Source organism: Ictidomys tridecemlineatus, chromosome 9, assembly GCF_052094955.1.
Source record: "Ictidomys tridecemlineatus isolate mIctTri1 chromosome 9, mIctTri1.hap1, whole genome shotgun sequence".
NCBI classification, from domain to species: Eukaryota; Metazoa; Chordata; class Mammalia; order Rodentia; family Sciuridae; genus Ictidomys; species Ictidomys tridecemlineatus.
The window spans coordinates 64,259,588-64,276,131 of record NC_135485.1 but is presented as its reverse complement, the minus strand read 5'-3'; positions in this window follow the sequence as shown (position 1 = coordinate 64,276,131).

The window sequence follows — 16,544 nt, the reverse complement described above, 5'->3', positions numbered from 1 at the left end:
TCTGGCCCCACCCACCTCTTTGGAACCATGAAATTTAAGGCTGACTTGCAGACATTTGTTTTTTTAAAAATCTTCACAGGGAATCCTGATGTGAAGCTAGGGCGAAAATTCAACCTATAACGTCTATGAGCTTGATATCAACACTCGCCAAATTGTAAAACATAGTATTCTGCTTGTTTGCAAGCACCAAATTGAGAGCACATGAAGAGGAAACTGGTGATAAGAGTCAACACAAATTTGTGAGTAGCATACCATTCCAGGCAAATCTCTTTTCAATTTAATTGAAAAGAGCTTGTACATTGGCATCTTCCAAAATCTGTTCCATGGAACACTAATTCTCCCAGGTATTAACAGTTATTATAAGAACAAAAGAAAATATATGTTAAATAAGAATGGAAGGTTCTGATTTTAACAAAGGTAAGCTTATTTATTTTATAGATTTTCTTGGACTCTTTAATAAGATAATGTGTGTTGCATCTTTTCGGAGAACTTTTAATATAGAGTCTCCCAAACACTTTTGGTCCTGTACTCCCTCTTTTTTGTCTCTCTCTTGGAACCAATGACTCTTGGAATATCTACTACAAAAAGATTATTTTGAGTTCATTAGATTAGACAAAGGGGAATGAAGGGAAGGGAGGGGAGATGGGAATAGGAAAGAGAGTAGAATAAATTGGACATAACTTTCCTGTGTTCAGATTTGAACACACAACCAGTATAACTCCACATCATGTACAAACACAAGAATGGGAAGTTATATTCCATGCATGTACAATATGTCAATATACACTCTACTAAAATATATATCTAAAAAGAACAATTAAAAATAAATTAAGTTTTAAAGAGATTATTTTGGTTAAGCCAATACATTGGACAAATCATTCATTCTACCTTTGCAGAAAGTATAGAGGAATAATGACTATTAATTAATTGCCCACAGTTTATGCCTTGTAAAATGACATTATCATAAAGGTCTAGATTAGTTGACTATAGTCAACTGGGAGAAAAATCTCCACAATTCATTTGTTTATCTATTTATTCAAAAGTATTTTTTATAGATCCAATATTTACTTGGGCACTATGATAGTTCTCAAAAATGAACATTCGTCTTGATACTGTCATATTAATATTTTCATCAAAAATTTATACAGAGTTACATATGTTATGCATATCAAGTTTTCAAAGGCTCAAAGATAGAAGTTACAGAGAATATAAAGGATGTTGAATGATCAGAGTTAAGTTTCCAAATCACTACATCCAGCTAGAATAATAAGCAAAATAATTAAATGAAATCCAATAATGAAAAACAACTGTACAGATCTTAGCACAAAAAGAGAAAAAGAGTCAAAAGTCTTATTGACTATGAGCTCAATATGAGTTAACAAAAAAATGTTAACAAAGAATTAGGATGTATTAAGAAAAAATAATGTGTTCATAAAGAGAAGTTTATAGTCTCACTGATTACTAATGGCCAAACCCAGACCAAAAGTAATGCATTTAACATTGCCAGGTGAAAAGAAGATATCAGGAGCTCAGAATTTATATAGAGGAGAACAATCAAGGTTACTGGAATCTCAAAAGCAGTAAGCATGAAGAAAAGTTACAAGAATGAAGAATATTGTATTTATGGGGGAAAATGTAGGTGTTGAGAGTTCATGACAGCTGTGTCTAAGCAAAAAGGGGAGAGCTGATCTGTTTGCCACTACACATTTCTGTTAGCGATGAGTAGCTAGCAAGGCATCTTTGGGCTCCACACAGTAAGAAGTTTGTAACCACTAACCTGTCCAAAAACTTAGGAAAATGCCCCTTCACTAAAAGTCTTTAAACAGGCTGCATTACCAGCTTTCAAGAATGTTACAAAATGTTGGATCATATTATCTCAGTTTTCTCCCCTGCAATAGGAAGAATTTGAACTAGACAATGATTTCCAAAGGTTGCTTGCAGAAATATCAGTTTAGTCCTATTCATGAGGATTCCTCCATCTGTGATCTGAACACCACACTGTCCCACCTCAATCATTCATTCACAATTCCTTATTAAATGCTTACAAGATACCAAGTACCATGATCAGTACTAGGCATTAAAAAACTAAGACAAGGTTTTTGATCTTATATTTTATAATAGTGTTGTACTAAAAGAGCAATGAGAACCAGAAGTAAGATGGTTTAAAAACTATTTTGTTGAAAATGATTGACTTTAAAAGGTTAATAATGCTTTTTAAAGAAGGCATTTGCAGCAGACTTTACGTGGCATGCTTTCTAAAACTCAACGTAATGCTTTCCTCCACAAGTCTCAGTACTTCCATTTCTACCGTTTTCCTCCCAGTTTTCCCTCTTCTCTCTCTCTCTCCTCCTTTGTTTCCATGTTTCCCAATTTGCCTTTGACAAGCCTGCAATGATGGCTTTCCCCCCTCCCTTCCTGCTTCCCATCACTAGTTTTACTGGTCTACGTGGAGATTCCTGTGGTAGCCTCCTCTATTATGTTCCCCAGGCCTCTACACCCCAACTGTCAACCCAAGTCACTCCCATCTCATTCCCAACCATAAATGATACCAGACCAGATCATCCTAAAGTAATTCTGCGTCCCTATCAAGTCATCTATGATGGATCTCTCTTACATCAAATCAAATTCCCCGTTCTTGGACTCCAAGTTTGATTATGACCTGGTGGTTCTTTATTTCCCACTCTCTTCAATACCTGTCTTCCAAGCTCCCTCTTTGCTGTGCCTTGAATACACAATATTCATTTCAATTCACACACTTCTGCTCTTATTCCTCTTACATGGAAAGTTGTTCCTTCCCTCTCCCTCCCCATACTGTTTTGCAAGATTCCAGCTACAACCCAAAGCCTGATTTAAATATCATCTCCTTCTCTAGACATTGAACTCAGTAATGTATGGTTCACTATTAAAATATCACCCAATAGTTTCATATATATCAGTTTGATCTTCCCTAACTTCTAAGCTCCTTGAGAATAAGAATATTTTTGGTACCCTAGGAAAGTCCTATACCTATGGTAAGCATAAATAAATACTTTTTGGCTAATTATTTTCATTTGAAAACAACAACAAAATGGGAAAATTCTCTATCAAATCCAATGCTCAACTAAAGAGTATACTAGAGCAGCAATTGTCCAGGGATTAAATTATTACTGGGGTATCAAAAAATCAGTAGAGATAGAACAAAAAGAAAATCATGAATTTACCAGAAGATTCCTCAGGAAGAATATTTTTATGATCAAAAAGAACACTGTTTCAACCTCCAAAGAGCAAAGGCTGTTGTCAGCATGCCAGAGTGCTATGCTTCCTTCTGAAGTCATGAAACTGGGTGACCAGCCCCATCATGGCTAGACAAGATATCAGTGATCCTCTCTGTCTTTCCTTGTGTGCTCCCAGCTCAGCCTTTCCTCTAAAGAAAAACTTTAAAGTTATTGTACAACTATCAGTGTTTTAACCTGTTTTTCATTGCTGTGACCAAAAGACTTGACAAGAATTTTTTAGAGAAAGAAAAATTTATTTGGCTCACAGTTTCAGAGGTCTCAGTCTGTAGATGGTCCACTCCATTGCTATGATCCCAAGGTGAGGAAGGATATCATGGCAGAAGAGTGTGGTGGAGGAGAGCCATTCAGGATATGACATCAGGAAGCAGAGATAGCTCTGCTTATGGGCACAAAATACAAACCCCAAAGATACATTGCCCTCCCCAGCAACCTACCTCCTCCAGCCACACCCTACCTTCCTATAGTTACCACCCAGTTAACCCACACTGGTGAATTAATCCACTGATTAGTTACACTTCCAATACTATAATCATTTCACCTCTGAAAATTCTTGCATTATTCACACATGAGCTTTGGGGGAACATCTCAAATATAAACCAAAACAATCAGTTCACAGGGACACAAATTTTTTAGCCTTCCCTAACTCCAAAGAGCATGAAGTGAGGTTACTCTTACCTATCTTCAAATCTATTTTCTTATACAACTTATACAAGGTTCCTGTCAACATAATTCATTGAAAAGATCCCCAAATGTTTCTACAAAGAAACTATGGTAGAGACAGGAGAGGATTTAGTGGCAGAAAATCTTGGTTGATGAACTGTACTTAAATCTTGTTTATCTTCTCTGTCCTTAATTTTCTCACCTAATGAATGGGGCATTTGTTAGGACTAGAATGTATGTGAAAGTCTTTTGTAAACCCTAAAACAATACACACATATGAATCTGTTTATAGGTAAAAATCAATGAGCCTGGGTGGCCCTTCGACTAGAGCTAAAAATTCTTTGTTGAAGTGACTGCTTTTGCTCTCTGGAAGCAACACTGGTTTATGATTGGATAATTTCTCTCCCATAAAGTATATTTTACATGACAATCACATTAGGTTATTATAACCATTGTCTATTTTCAACCATAATACCTCTAACTAAGAAATAATGGAGGTATATTGACCAGCAGATAACCCTTCTTCATTATGAGTAACATCAGAGAGTATATCTTTCACACATTTTTGCTTTATTCAACAATTTTGGGTATGGATGACCTTATTCTTTTAATGTAAGGCAGAATTAATTAGAGACACCATTTTTTAATGCAGCAACACGTTTTGCTTAAAAAAATAATGTATCACTCACCAGTTCATTTTTCATGAATATAATTATTCCTTTCTTTGCAGTTGTCATTGTTCCATATTCTTTCTTTATGAGCCACTATTTTTTAAATATAAATTTTAACCTACTGTGTAAATGTGAACAGCTGTTGAGCTTGTAGTCCAGGAAGGACCATTCACATCCTCCAGCCAAATTGCAAGCATCGTGACTGGAAAATCTATTACTTTTGAGCTCACCATGGTGAAAAAGCGCACTAATCTAAGAAAGACAATTTTACTCTTTGCAGATGTAAGCTTTCTAGGTAAGCCAGGGTTTCATGGCTGGTGGAAATTCGGTAACAAACAATTTCAGTTCTATGGCCCTTAGAATGATCTGTCCACACATGATTTTCTTCTGCTTTTCCACTTCCCTCTAGAGTTTTTTGGGTTTTTTTTTTTTTCAGAGAGGAGTTAAGGTTTGAAATAAAGACTTTGAAATCAGGCAGAAGCGAATTCAAATCCTGTATCCACTAATTTACTACTGTCTGACTTTGAACATATTTGTGGTTCAGATTTGAGGTGTCCCCCAAAAGCTTATGTGTGAGACAATGCAAGACATGGTTATATGTAAATGGTTACATGATGAGAGGTGTTAACTGATCAGTGGATTAATTCCCTTCTCTGGATTAACTGGGTGGTAACTGTAGGCAAGTAGAGTGTGACTGGAGGTGGAAGGTCTCTGGGGGTGTGCCTTTGCAGTTTCCTATTTTGTCCCTGATGAACAGAGCTCTTTCACTCCTGATTGCTATGTCCTGAGCTGCTTTCCTCTGCCTTGCCCTCCCACCATGATGTTATGGCTCACCTTGGGCTCAGAGTTATGGAGTCAGACATCTATGGACTGAGAACTCTAAAACCATGAGCCAAAATAAACTTTTTTTCCTCTACGTTGCTTTTGTAAGGTCTTTTGTTCACAATGATGGAAAGCTGACTAAAACAGAAATGTCACTTAAACTCTAGGTTTCCGTTTTACCACATGCAAAATGGGAATAATAATTAGTCCATAGAAAAAGCTGACCATGGGCTGGGGCTGTAGCTCAATGGCAGAGTGCTTGCATAGATAGCATGGCATGTGGGAGGCACTGGTTCAATCCTCAGCACCACATTTAAAAAATTAATAAACAAAGGTATTGTGTGTCCCTCTACAAAAAAAAAATTTAAAAAGCTTACCACAACACCTGGCACATAATAAGTATAGTCAGCCCTCCATATCCGTAGGTTCTGTATCTGCAAATGAATCAACCTCAGCTCAAAAATATTTGTAAAGGGCTGGGTTTGTGGCTCAGTGGTAGAGTGCTCACCTAGCATAAGTGAGGCACTGGGTTTGACCCTCACACCATATAAAAATAAAATAAAGGTACTGTGTCCACCTACAACTTGGGTGTGTGTGTGTGTGTGTGTGTGTGTGTGTGTGTGTGTGTATAATTTGTAAAGTATTTATAAAGAAAAGTTGGATCTGTACTAAACATGTACAGACTTTTTTGCCATTATTCTTTAAACAACACAGTATTAAAACTGTTTATATAAAATGTACATTGCATTAGGTGTTAGAAGTAATCTAGAGATGCTTTAAAGTATACAGAAGAATGTGCATAGGTCATTTGAAAATCCTATGACATTTTATATAAGGGACTTGAATATTCTTAGATCTTAGTATCTGCAGGGGGTCCTGGAACCAATTCCCCACAGATACAAAAGGCCTACTATACTCAATAAAAGCCAGTTTATAGTATTATTCTTAGGTCTTCATAAGTGCCTTCCCTAAATTTGAGATAAATGGTATGTGTCCACAAGGCTCAACATAAAGTTTGATTTTTAAAGCCTGAGATAAATGTTTTCAATAATATGCATGCACATCTTGGGACATCTCTTCTGGAACTCTACTACTGGACCATAAACATCCAGAGCAGGATTCACTTTGAGAGGTTTTTTAAAAAAAAAAGGACAACATGGAAAAAGAACTTCTGGGTCTCCAGTCCTGCAGTCATCAGATTCTTTAAACCTATCTCAGTCTATATTTTTCTCCTTGTTTCTCAGAGCAATTTATATTTCTCAAATTATTTCTTTGGCCTTATTGTAAGGTATATGTAGTTTAGAGATTTTGTTACTCATCTTACTCAGTGATATGAAATGAAGATGAATACAGGCAAAGATTTAGACAAAAAAAAAAGAGGAGTACTTGGATCTATAAAGATGTTTTTCTAAGGGCTGGGGATACAGCTTAGTTGATAGAGTGCTTGCCTTGCATGCACAAGGCCCCGGGTTCAATCCTGAGCACTGCCCCACAAAAAAAGATAAGAACATAAGAAATAAAGCAAAATGTTATTTAAGCACCACGGTAATGGAGGCCAAGCTCGAATTTTCAGGTTCTATTACATGTTCCTGAATGATGACAGGGACATCAGGAGGTCAGTGAAGTTTCCTAATGCCTTCAGTTCTGTCTCGCTCTTCTCTAGATTCTTCTCTTACCCTAGGAGGCCACAAGTTCCAAATTGGGCTTCAGAAGCAATAACTTCAGAAGTGGACAGAAGGAGAAGGGAGGAAATATGAGTGTTTGTCATTCAACCTGTGAACAGGGCCACAGGCCTGTGGTGTGTAAGAAGATACATGAGATGGAGCTCCACCGAGTAGACTTTCACTCGTGTCTTTTTGTTTCCCTCTGACCCCACACTTCAGCACTCCACTGCTCCATTCCTGGCTCTCCTCCTTCTCTGACCATTCATATCTCCCACTGTGGTCCTACCCTTCCTCTAAAGCCCAACGTCTTCTTGTCACTGCCTTTCAAAGATCCCATCTCTGTCATCCCAACGATTCAGGAGGCTGGTAAAATGCCTGTGGGATTCATTCCCAGTATTGACCCCAACCCCCCCAAAATCCCATCTGCTCTCACACCTACAAACTTCACTCTAGAGCTTTTCATTGTCCACATCTGCCTAATAAGCAATTCCACTGGGGTAAATCCTTAAGAATGTAACTTTTGGTAATAAAATGAACATTTTTAAAGATTTTCTGAATGGACATGATGTGAGGGTCTCCCTCAAAGGTCCATGTGTTGGAAGATAGGTTCCAGGGTGGCAATATTAAGAGGTGATGGAACCTTAAGGAACTGGGTCCAGTATGAGGTGGACAGGTTACTAGGGTCACTGCCTCAAAGGATTAATGCTGTTTCAAAGTGAGTTATTTCCTGTAAGAGTGGGCTGTTTGTAAAAGAGCAAGACAGGCCCCTCCCTAGTCTCAGTGTCCTGCTTCACCATGGAATCATGCTCCTGCCATGATGCCATTAGCTATGTTTTAACACAGCCAAGGGAACCGTCACCAGAGGCCAGGCAGATGAAGGCATTCAGTTGTAGACAATCATCCTTCAAAACAGACAGCTAACTAAACCTTTTCTCTTTATAATTACCCTGTTTCAAGTATTTTGTTACAGCAACAGAAAACTGATTAACACAAGAGTAAATCCATCATTGTCTTTTCAAGTCTAACTTTCCCTCCTTCACTATTCTAAAACTCTTCTTCAAAACCTGGGCATCTCTTACATCCTCTCTCTTTTCTTCCTGTCTATCCCTTCTTTTGTAATGATTCTTCAATTTTTTCTCCTTTTTTATTTGTTTGTTTGTTTGTGTATTGTGGTGCTGGGGACTGAACCCAGGGCCTTGTGCATGTGAGACAACACTCTACCAACTGAGCTCTATCCCCAGCCCTCTCCTTTATTTTTATCATCATTATTCTTACCCAGATACTTGCCCCTCATCTCCCTGGTATGTCAAGCAGTTAATTTTCTTCAACATGCATTCTGTGACTCTGTTGTATTCACCTTCAGTCCTCTGACAACTACCAAATCTTTCCAGTTATTAATGTGTACTTTCACAGTTCAGAAGTACCACCCAAGGCAGAAGCTGGGGCTTCGCAGTAGCATACTTGCCTGGCACATGTGAGGCACTGGGTTCAATTCTCAGCACCATGTGTAAATAATTAAAGGGCTATCAAAAACTAAAAAAATATGTATTTTTTTAAAAAATACCACACAAATAGGTCCCAATTTGGGGTACAAAATTCTATGTGCATGTCACTGGGCTACACAAATGTTAGCCAGCCAAAAATTTCTGGGAGGGAGGTGAGGAGGAAATCCTTTCCATCAGTTGTTGAGAAGAAGGGACGAGATCCCAGTAAGAGTGTGAATATTTGGTATGTTTTAGTGTAAGAATAAATGGGATTGAGCTGGGTGTGGTGGCTCATGCCTGTAATCCTAGCAGTTTGGGAGTCTGAGGCAGGAGCATAGCAAATTCAAAGCCAGCCTCAGCAAAAGCAAGGCACTAAGCAACTCAGTGAGACCCTGTCTCTAAATAAAATACCATATAGGTTTGGGGAGGTGGCTCAGTGATGGAGTGCCCCTGAGTTTAATCCCCAGTACAAGAAAAAAAAAGAAAAAGAAGAAGAGAAGAAAACCTAAACGGAATTGAATCAAGAGGGATGAACTTGTGGCTGAGCTGATAGGTTAGGATCCCCTATTTCCGTCCCCCACTGGGACTTAGCTCCATAAGTGTGTCATTTATTATAAAATTCTGCTATATTAAAAAGTCATTGATAGGTTAAGAGAGAGAGTGTGTGTGTGGTCATTTCACAATTACTTATACTTACTCCGCAAAGGAACACTTATTAAATGAAAATCCTACTGATTCATCTTAAAGAGATTTTGTTTGGTCATTTTACATTTAATTCAAGTGTGGATGTTAGGATGGTTAATTGTCCCATAGTATTTGATGTTGACCTAAATTCTGGGCACAGAGAAGTAAGAACATCCCCTTTGGAAATTCCTTCTATGAACTTTTCATATAATTCACAAATAAATTGTCATAGCAATCCTGGGAGACAGGTACTCATAGGCCCATTGTACTTAAGTGTTTGAGGCTTAAAGTCATCTAGTCACTTGTCTGAGATCATGAGTTAAGTGGTGATGTCAGCATTTAAAGGCATGACAACTCCTGGAATTCATGCACCAACCTTAGGTGGAGCGCTTGTTAAAAATGCAGATTATGGAGCCCCTCTCTGGACTCAAAGAAGAATCTCTAGGGTGTGAGTCTAACAGTCTGTGCTTCTCACAAGCTCCTCAGGTCCTTTGGAGACACTTTAGTGTTTGGTATTCCCCAACTTAATTGATAATGAGTTATAAAATGTCATGTTGGGAAGATGGAAGTGTATATAACCATGACTGGACCTGAGGGAATCAAGGAATTTTGAGGTCAGACATTTATGCATCTACAGCACAGGGGCTAAATAGCAGAGTGTTCCGAGTCTTTTGAGTTTTGTAATCAGAAGATCATATACAACCATCCAACTCTAAATTTCTAATAGAATGTTGCTGTCTTCTCATCTGGAAAACAAAGGAATTGCCCTCGATAATCGCCTACATGTCTTCCCACATGTTTCTTGATTTCATGGTTCCTAGTTTCTTATTCTAATTTCCAACTTGGCTAAACATCCAGAAGAGTGGGGGTAAGAGGACCTCACACTGAACACCCTTCCTTGCCTTTGATATTCAACCTCTTCAATAGGCACTCCTAAAATGTTCCCTAGGATCCACAGAGCCTCTCTTGCCTTCTTCAGTATTTACCAAAATACAGAGGAAAAGTAAGATGGAAAGAAAAAAAAAGATTAAAGAGGGAAAAAATGCTAGCAAACAGAGATTTTTACCATCTGCTATATTTCACATTGGTGCATTTATGTTTCTGCCTCCGAGCTCACAAGTCTTTAGGGAATGTGTATATTTTGGACAAATTTTATAATAAAGACTGTAAATAAATCCTAAATGCTGCTAGACCTGGAAGTAGATCATTAAACTTTTATAGAATCGACATAAGCTTGGGATCTGACAAATCTCATTTTAAATGCTGAATATAGCAGCTTCCCAGCTAAGCACAAAGCTGATAGTATGCATTTAATCTCCATTAAGGCCTCACAAACAATACGTTTTTAAAGAATATTTAAATCCATTGTCACTTTTTCTTGGCGAATAATTTATTACCAGAATTTAGAGTACAGAATTTCAAATTTTGCCATAATGCCTAAATACAAGAAATATACAAATAACTAATAGGATTCTCTGACTACACCCAACGCAATAACTAAACTGAATTCCCAAGAGACACCTAGTGTTCTATCAGTGCAAACACCAGCCATCTAACTCAATGGTCAGACTGACCCTATCACACCCCTTCCCCTCTCTCCCTTGGGCAAGAAATGTTCATTCTCTTCCTGAGAGATCATCTCTTCCAATAAGTGTGCTATTCTTTCTTTGTGTCCTGCCCTCGGTGACACCTCATCCCATGAAAAATGACTTACAGGTTTTTCATCTTTTGAAACCATTATCACTGACCAGCAGCCCCTGTAGAGAGAAGATGGATTGGATTACGAATCCCAACCCGGCTGCAAAACCTATTACAAAAGAAGCACACCTTTCCCTCCTCTCCTTTTCCCCTACCATCTGCTAAGTCCTCTGACTGGTGAGACAAAGCTTTGGAACTTGGGTAGCCTACCCCAATCAACTTTCTGTGTGAGACCAAGCCACACTTCCAAGTTTGGCCCCAACTATTCTGTCTGCGAATTTTCCAGAGGTGCTTCTTGCTCTCCCAGGGTCTTCGTGTACTGAAATCCAGCTTCTATTGGGTTGATCTGGGTGGTCTCATCCAGCACAGAGGTCCAGAGTCAGAAGGGAAGCAGTTAAAGCAGCTGAGGCATGTTTACTAAGCCATTTGAAGTTGATAGCCCGCACGGCCTGGCTTTTTTCTCTATCTTCGTAAACCGCAGTGAATTGATGGAATGACCCGGACTTGATCTTCAGGGCAATATGTCTGATGGCACCGCTGGATTGATAAATTGATTCAAAACTATTACCATGGTGAAAAAGCAATAAGGTCATAAAAATTGCATCAGCTGGCTAAGTAAATCCTGGCATTTCATGACAAGTAATGCAGAAGAATCGCAAGAGGATCTGGGCATGAGTCTGAATGAGTGAGGGAGAAATGACTTTGAAGAGCTCATCATCTCCGATCTATTCTTCCTGCCAGCGATTCATGCCTTCGCATAGTGCCACTTCATTATGGGGAAATAACTGTACACTTCTAGCATATTCCTGGCCTCCCTGGCGGCCCCTGGAGGACCCTTAGCTGGTTAATACCTCATCACGGGCTTCATTGAACACTTTAATCTGCACTTGTGTGATCAATAGAATCCTGGTGTAAATTAAAAGGACAATTTCATGTAATCAAGCCTGTTAATGCTCATTTTGAAAACCATTATTTGTGGAAGGCATTTAGAAGAAAATTACAAAGTGACAGGCTGATGCACTCTGAGATGATTTGAAAGCAGGCCTTTTTTGTGTGTGTGACTGTATACCTGCTTTGGGAGCTGGATGGGAGCAGGCATTAGCGAATGCATGGGGAAGGGAGGAGAAACAGGGCCAGGGAAGAAGAGGAGAGCAGCCCAGAAGGAATATGTGTATGCCCTGCCTGCTTGCCTGCCTTCATGCAGGGAAGAAGAAAATGAAATTTTCCAGTGTTCTATTTCTGTGGCAAATTCAATTACTGTGGGGACTTGTTCAAAGCGGTGTAACTTCCAAGAGGCAGAAATTGAAAACCTGGCAGCTAATGAAATGGCAAATGACTAGGAAGTTCAGACAGGGGCCGTCCGTCAGATCAAACACCTGGAGAAAAATAGCAACCATCCCCAATGCTTTCCTGAAGCCACTCTCTCAACTGTCCCCTGCTTAGGAGAGAAGAGACCTCCCTCCCCCAACATTTGACTCAAGCTGGAATAATATGTTAACAGTCAAGTTTCCATGGGCCTCTCTGCCAGCAAGGGTGATGGTGCATGAAGCACGGAATGCAAAAATATAACCATCGTGTCATTTTGTTCCAATTTTGGGATACGGGTTACCTGTAACTATTTAATATCTACTTAGACCACTTTCTCACAGATATTTCTAGACGATCCTCAGTAGCTGAGATATGTACACATCTCATAGCACACAGGCAGAGTACATGGCTGTCCATGGCTTGGGAAGACTTATGAATGCTGAAGTTGAGCCTTCACTCCTGAGATTCTAATTTGTCCAAAGTGAAGCCCAGATTTCACATGTTTAAAAACTTCACAGGTGATTCTAATGCTCATCTATTTTACGAGAAGTCACTGCCATGTCCTGTGGGTAGGAGTGTACACTGAGAGTTTTGTCATGGACACCAGTGCCATAGAGTCAATGGTTTCTTAACATCATTGAGCCTTGTAAAACCAGTGGTATGCCTCAGAGAGCAATCCCAGGGACCCCAAATTACAAGACCCAAGAAAAAGTGGCTTGCAGGCATGACGCTCTGAAATCTAATTGAAAGCATTTACCCTGAGCAGGCCATCGCTATGGCAATGCTCACCCAGACTCAAGAGTCAGAGAGTGCCACACACTGTCCCGTCCCTTCCTCCATGCTTGTCTCAACACTCTGAAAAGGAAACTCATTTCTGTCTGTCATGTGACAAACATTTCCAGTCAACTCTTATTGAGTTTTTTTTCAAAATAAGATGCACTTCAGACAAGCATTCTCTGGGCGACTGGATTTCCTATAGCTCTTTATTAAAATTGTCAGATAATCTGAGCATACTTTATTCAAAATATGCTTGCTTTCATTTGATTCTATCAATGGTTGCATGTCAAATAAGCATTTTAATGTATTTAGCCATAAATAATGTTTTCTCTCTCCTAAAATGACAAGATGCCATCCACCATCCCTTTCTTGTTCTAACATTCTGAGGCTGACTCACCGCTTTCTGACTCCACTTTAAGGCCCTCTCCCACCTCCACCCTCACCTAGCATCTTTAAATAATGCTTTATTTCATCTCTTAAACTTGGATCATGCTTAACATTTTCTTGCAAGAGATAACCACATCCAGGTGAATTTGGCTATTCTATGAGTCCCATTCAACTATTATTTAGGACTTTACTAGTATTTCCAAAATCATCCAATATTTTTATTGATCTAAAAACATGAATAAATTGCATGTAAGATTCTTTTTTCCTCTTTAAACTTTTGAAAATAAATTGTGAAATTCTGACTTTATAAAACATTCATTAAGACCTCAATATTCAGAGAAAGAGTATGTTCAAATGCTTTGTTCATCCTGGAAACAAGAAGAGTTTCACTGTGGCAGAGGTCTGGGTCTGTTCCTGTCTTGTTTTTCTTTTTTATCTTTATTATTTATTTATTTATTTATTTATTTATTGGTACCAGGGATTGAACTCAGAGGCATTCAACCACTAGCCACATCCCCAGCCCTATTTTGCATTTTACTTAGAGACAAGGTCTCACTGAGTTGCTTAGCACCTCACTATTGCTGAGGCTGGCTTTGAACTCAGGAGCCTCCTGCCTCAGCCTTGTTTTCCTTTTATGTTTAAAGACTTGAATAGGTAAGATTGCAGAAGTAACCAAGCAGGAAAATCATACTTATGTCCTGGAATCTGTCCCACTTTCAAAATGTTAAAATTTGCACAAAAAGGTTTCAAACTGAAAAACAAAGAAAATAAAGAAAGCTAAATGTATCAGTGATATAAGGAAAGTCAAATATTACATAAATCTCTTTTTAAATGTATTCTTCTTTTTTGCATCAAAGTTCAAGATGTTTAGAGTTGGGAGGTGGTCAGAGTTTGGTCCTTTACAAACCACTGGTCATGAATGAAGTTGTTTAAGAAAAGAGAAAAGCTCTTAGAAGGTGACAATCTCACTTATTTATTAAATACCATTAACCGAACACAGAAATTGAGATGATTCAGCGTCCAGCCATAGTCCTCCAGAACCCCAAAGAGATGACCCAGGACCCAGGCATATGCTCACCTTGCAAGCTTTCTCTTCCACAGCAAGACACAAGAAAAGAGATGTACTAGGAACTTTTGGTGATGAAAAACCTGTGAAGAATCTAAAGTATATGAAACAAAAAGATAGTGTAGGCATCTAGAACTTCTCCCCCAGATCTAAAATGGGTGAAAAACTGTAGCAAATGTCATTTCAAAGAAAATCAGTGATGCAAAGAAGAAACACTAAATTTCATTTTGAAGCCTGCATAAAAGTAGCCTCTCCATCCCTGTCACCAGACATTGTCATAGGTGGCTTCCTCTTCCTAGAACAATCTTGCCCACACTCCCACTGCCACTCATCTCCAGTCTTTTCTGGAAATCCTCGACCTTCTCCATGACTCTCCTAAACATAACATCCTCCAGGAAACTGTCCACAATGCCCTCAAGCCTTCTGTAAGCTCAGAGGGCATCCTGTGCTTGCCTGACCTGATATCCACACCTAGGACTCCCATTCCTAGGTGGTTTGCACCCTCTCTGATTATAAATAATGAGAGCACATACTGATTTATATTAATTTTATCCCATGTAGCTCCTCCTGGTGCCTGACACAAGGAGAGGCTCAACAAATCATTGTTGAATGAATGGATTCTTCCAGAAGCCAGAACAGGAACAAGTTCTAACTTTCTTCCTTCCTAGGAATTTTATGAAGGAATATTAAGGATTTAACAACTGAAGACATTACTCCATTTACATGTTAATATGCAACTTAATCTTACTAATTTAACAGTTTTCATATGTAGACATGATAGGATAAAAAAAACAATAAACTCTCTTCACGTAGAGAAAGAAAAGAAAAAAACAGTAAAGGCTAATATGCAATCAGTATCTAATTTTAGTTTTTAAAACATCTATGAGATATTGGAATATATGATAATAAATATTTACTCATTTTCTCTACTGGACAGCCTAGAGATAAAACCTATTCTCTCAAGCACAAGGTTTCACCATTGAGGGTCATAGTTACTCAAATTATCTAGAAGGAAATAATATCTTTCAGAGAATAGGTTCCATGTTTAAACATAAAACCATAAAGTAATTCAAGCTATATTTTTTCCCCTCTTCTTCTAAGAGTTTTACTTAGGCTCCAGGTCCTTCACTGCAGAAGAAAATCAAGATCCCATTGGTGTTTTTTTAAATGTCTCTCCACTCTTACAATTGTGCTTTGTTTTTTTTCTGAGAACGCCCCCCCCACCATGATAGCGAACTGCATAATAAAGGCATTCAAGCATATTAAGTGGTTGTCACCTATGTACTGATTACCAATTCAAGGACTACTAAATTCACTCATTCATTGAATCCATTTTATTCATTAATTTATTAAGTAGAATGAAAAAAAAGTTTCTGTACAACAGATTAAAACATTTCTCACATACCATTTTATCTTAATCCCAGGAGAGTTATTCCAAATACTCACTGGAAATCAACATTCTTCTCCATGATTTCTGTTCCCTCACAGAAAAAAAAAAATATCATCAAAATGCATCCTTCAAACATATTCACAGCTCAAAACTTTTAAATACGTGAAAATTTAAATATTAATATGTTGCAAATAGTTCCCAGCTTACAAGCAATTGTTTTTCCTAAGTACATTTTTTTATGTTTACACTTTGAAATTCAGAATATAATCACCATAGGGCACAATATGAATCTAAATGTATTAGCTAATATTTTGCCTAACATGCTATAAAGATTATCCTATGGTGTAAAGCAATGCTTCTGTTAGAATCTATGTGGAAAATATTATGACAGGCACTAAGTGATTGGTTCAGCCTACAAGCCCCGTCACTCTTTCTGCTCTCCACAATAGAGGGTAAGAAATGAAATATTTGTTTTCATAGTCTTTTCTCTTCAGCCATGGGTCACCACATGAAATTGTTCCAGCTAATTACAGGTAAGTAGAAGACTAATCAATCTTTAGCAATCTTTACTTTTTTATAACGGGGGTTGGGGGAGACAAAAGAAAAACTTTCCCGCTACTTTTCTCTTCTTGTTTTAGATTCAGACATGATGCCTGGA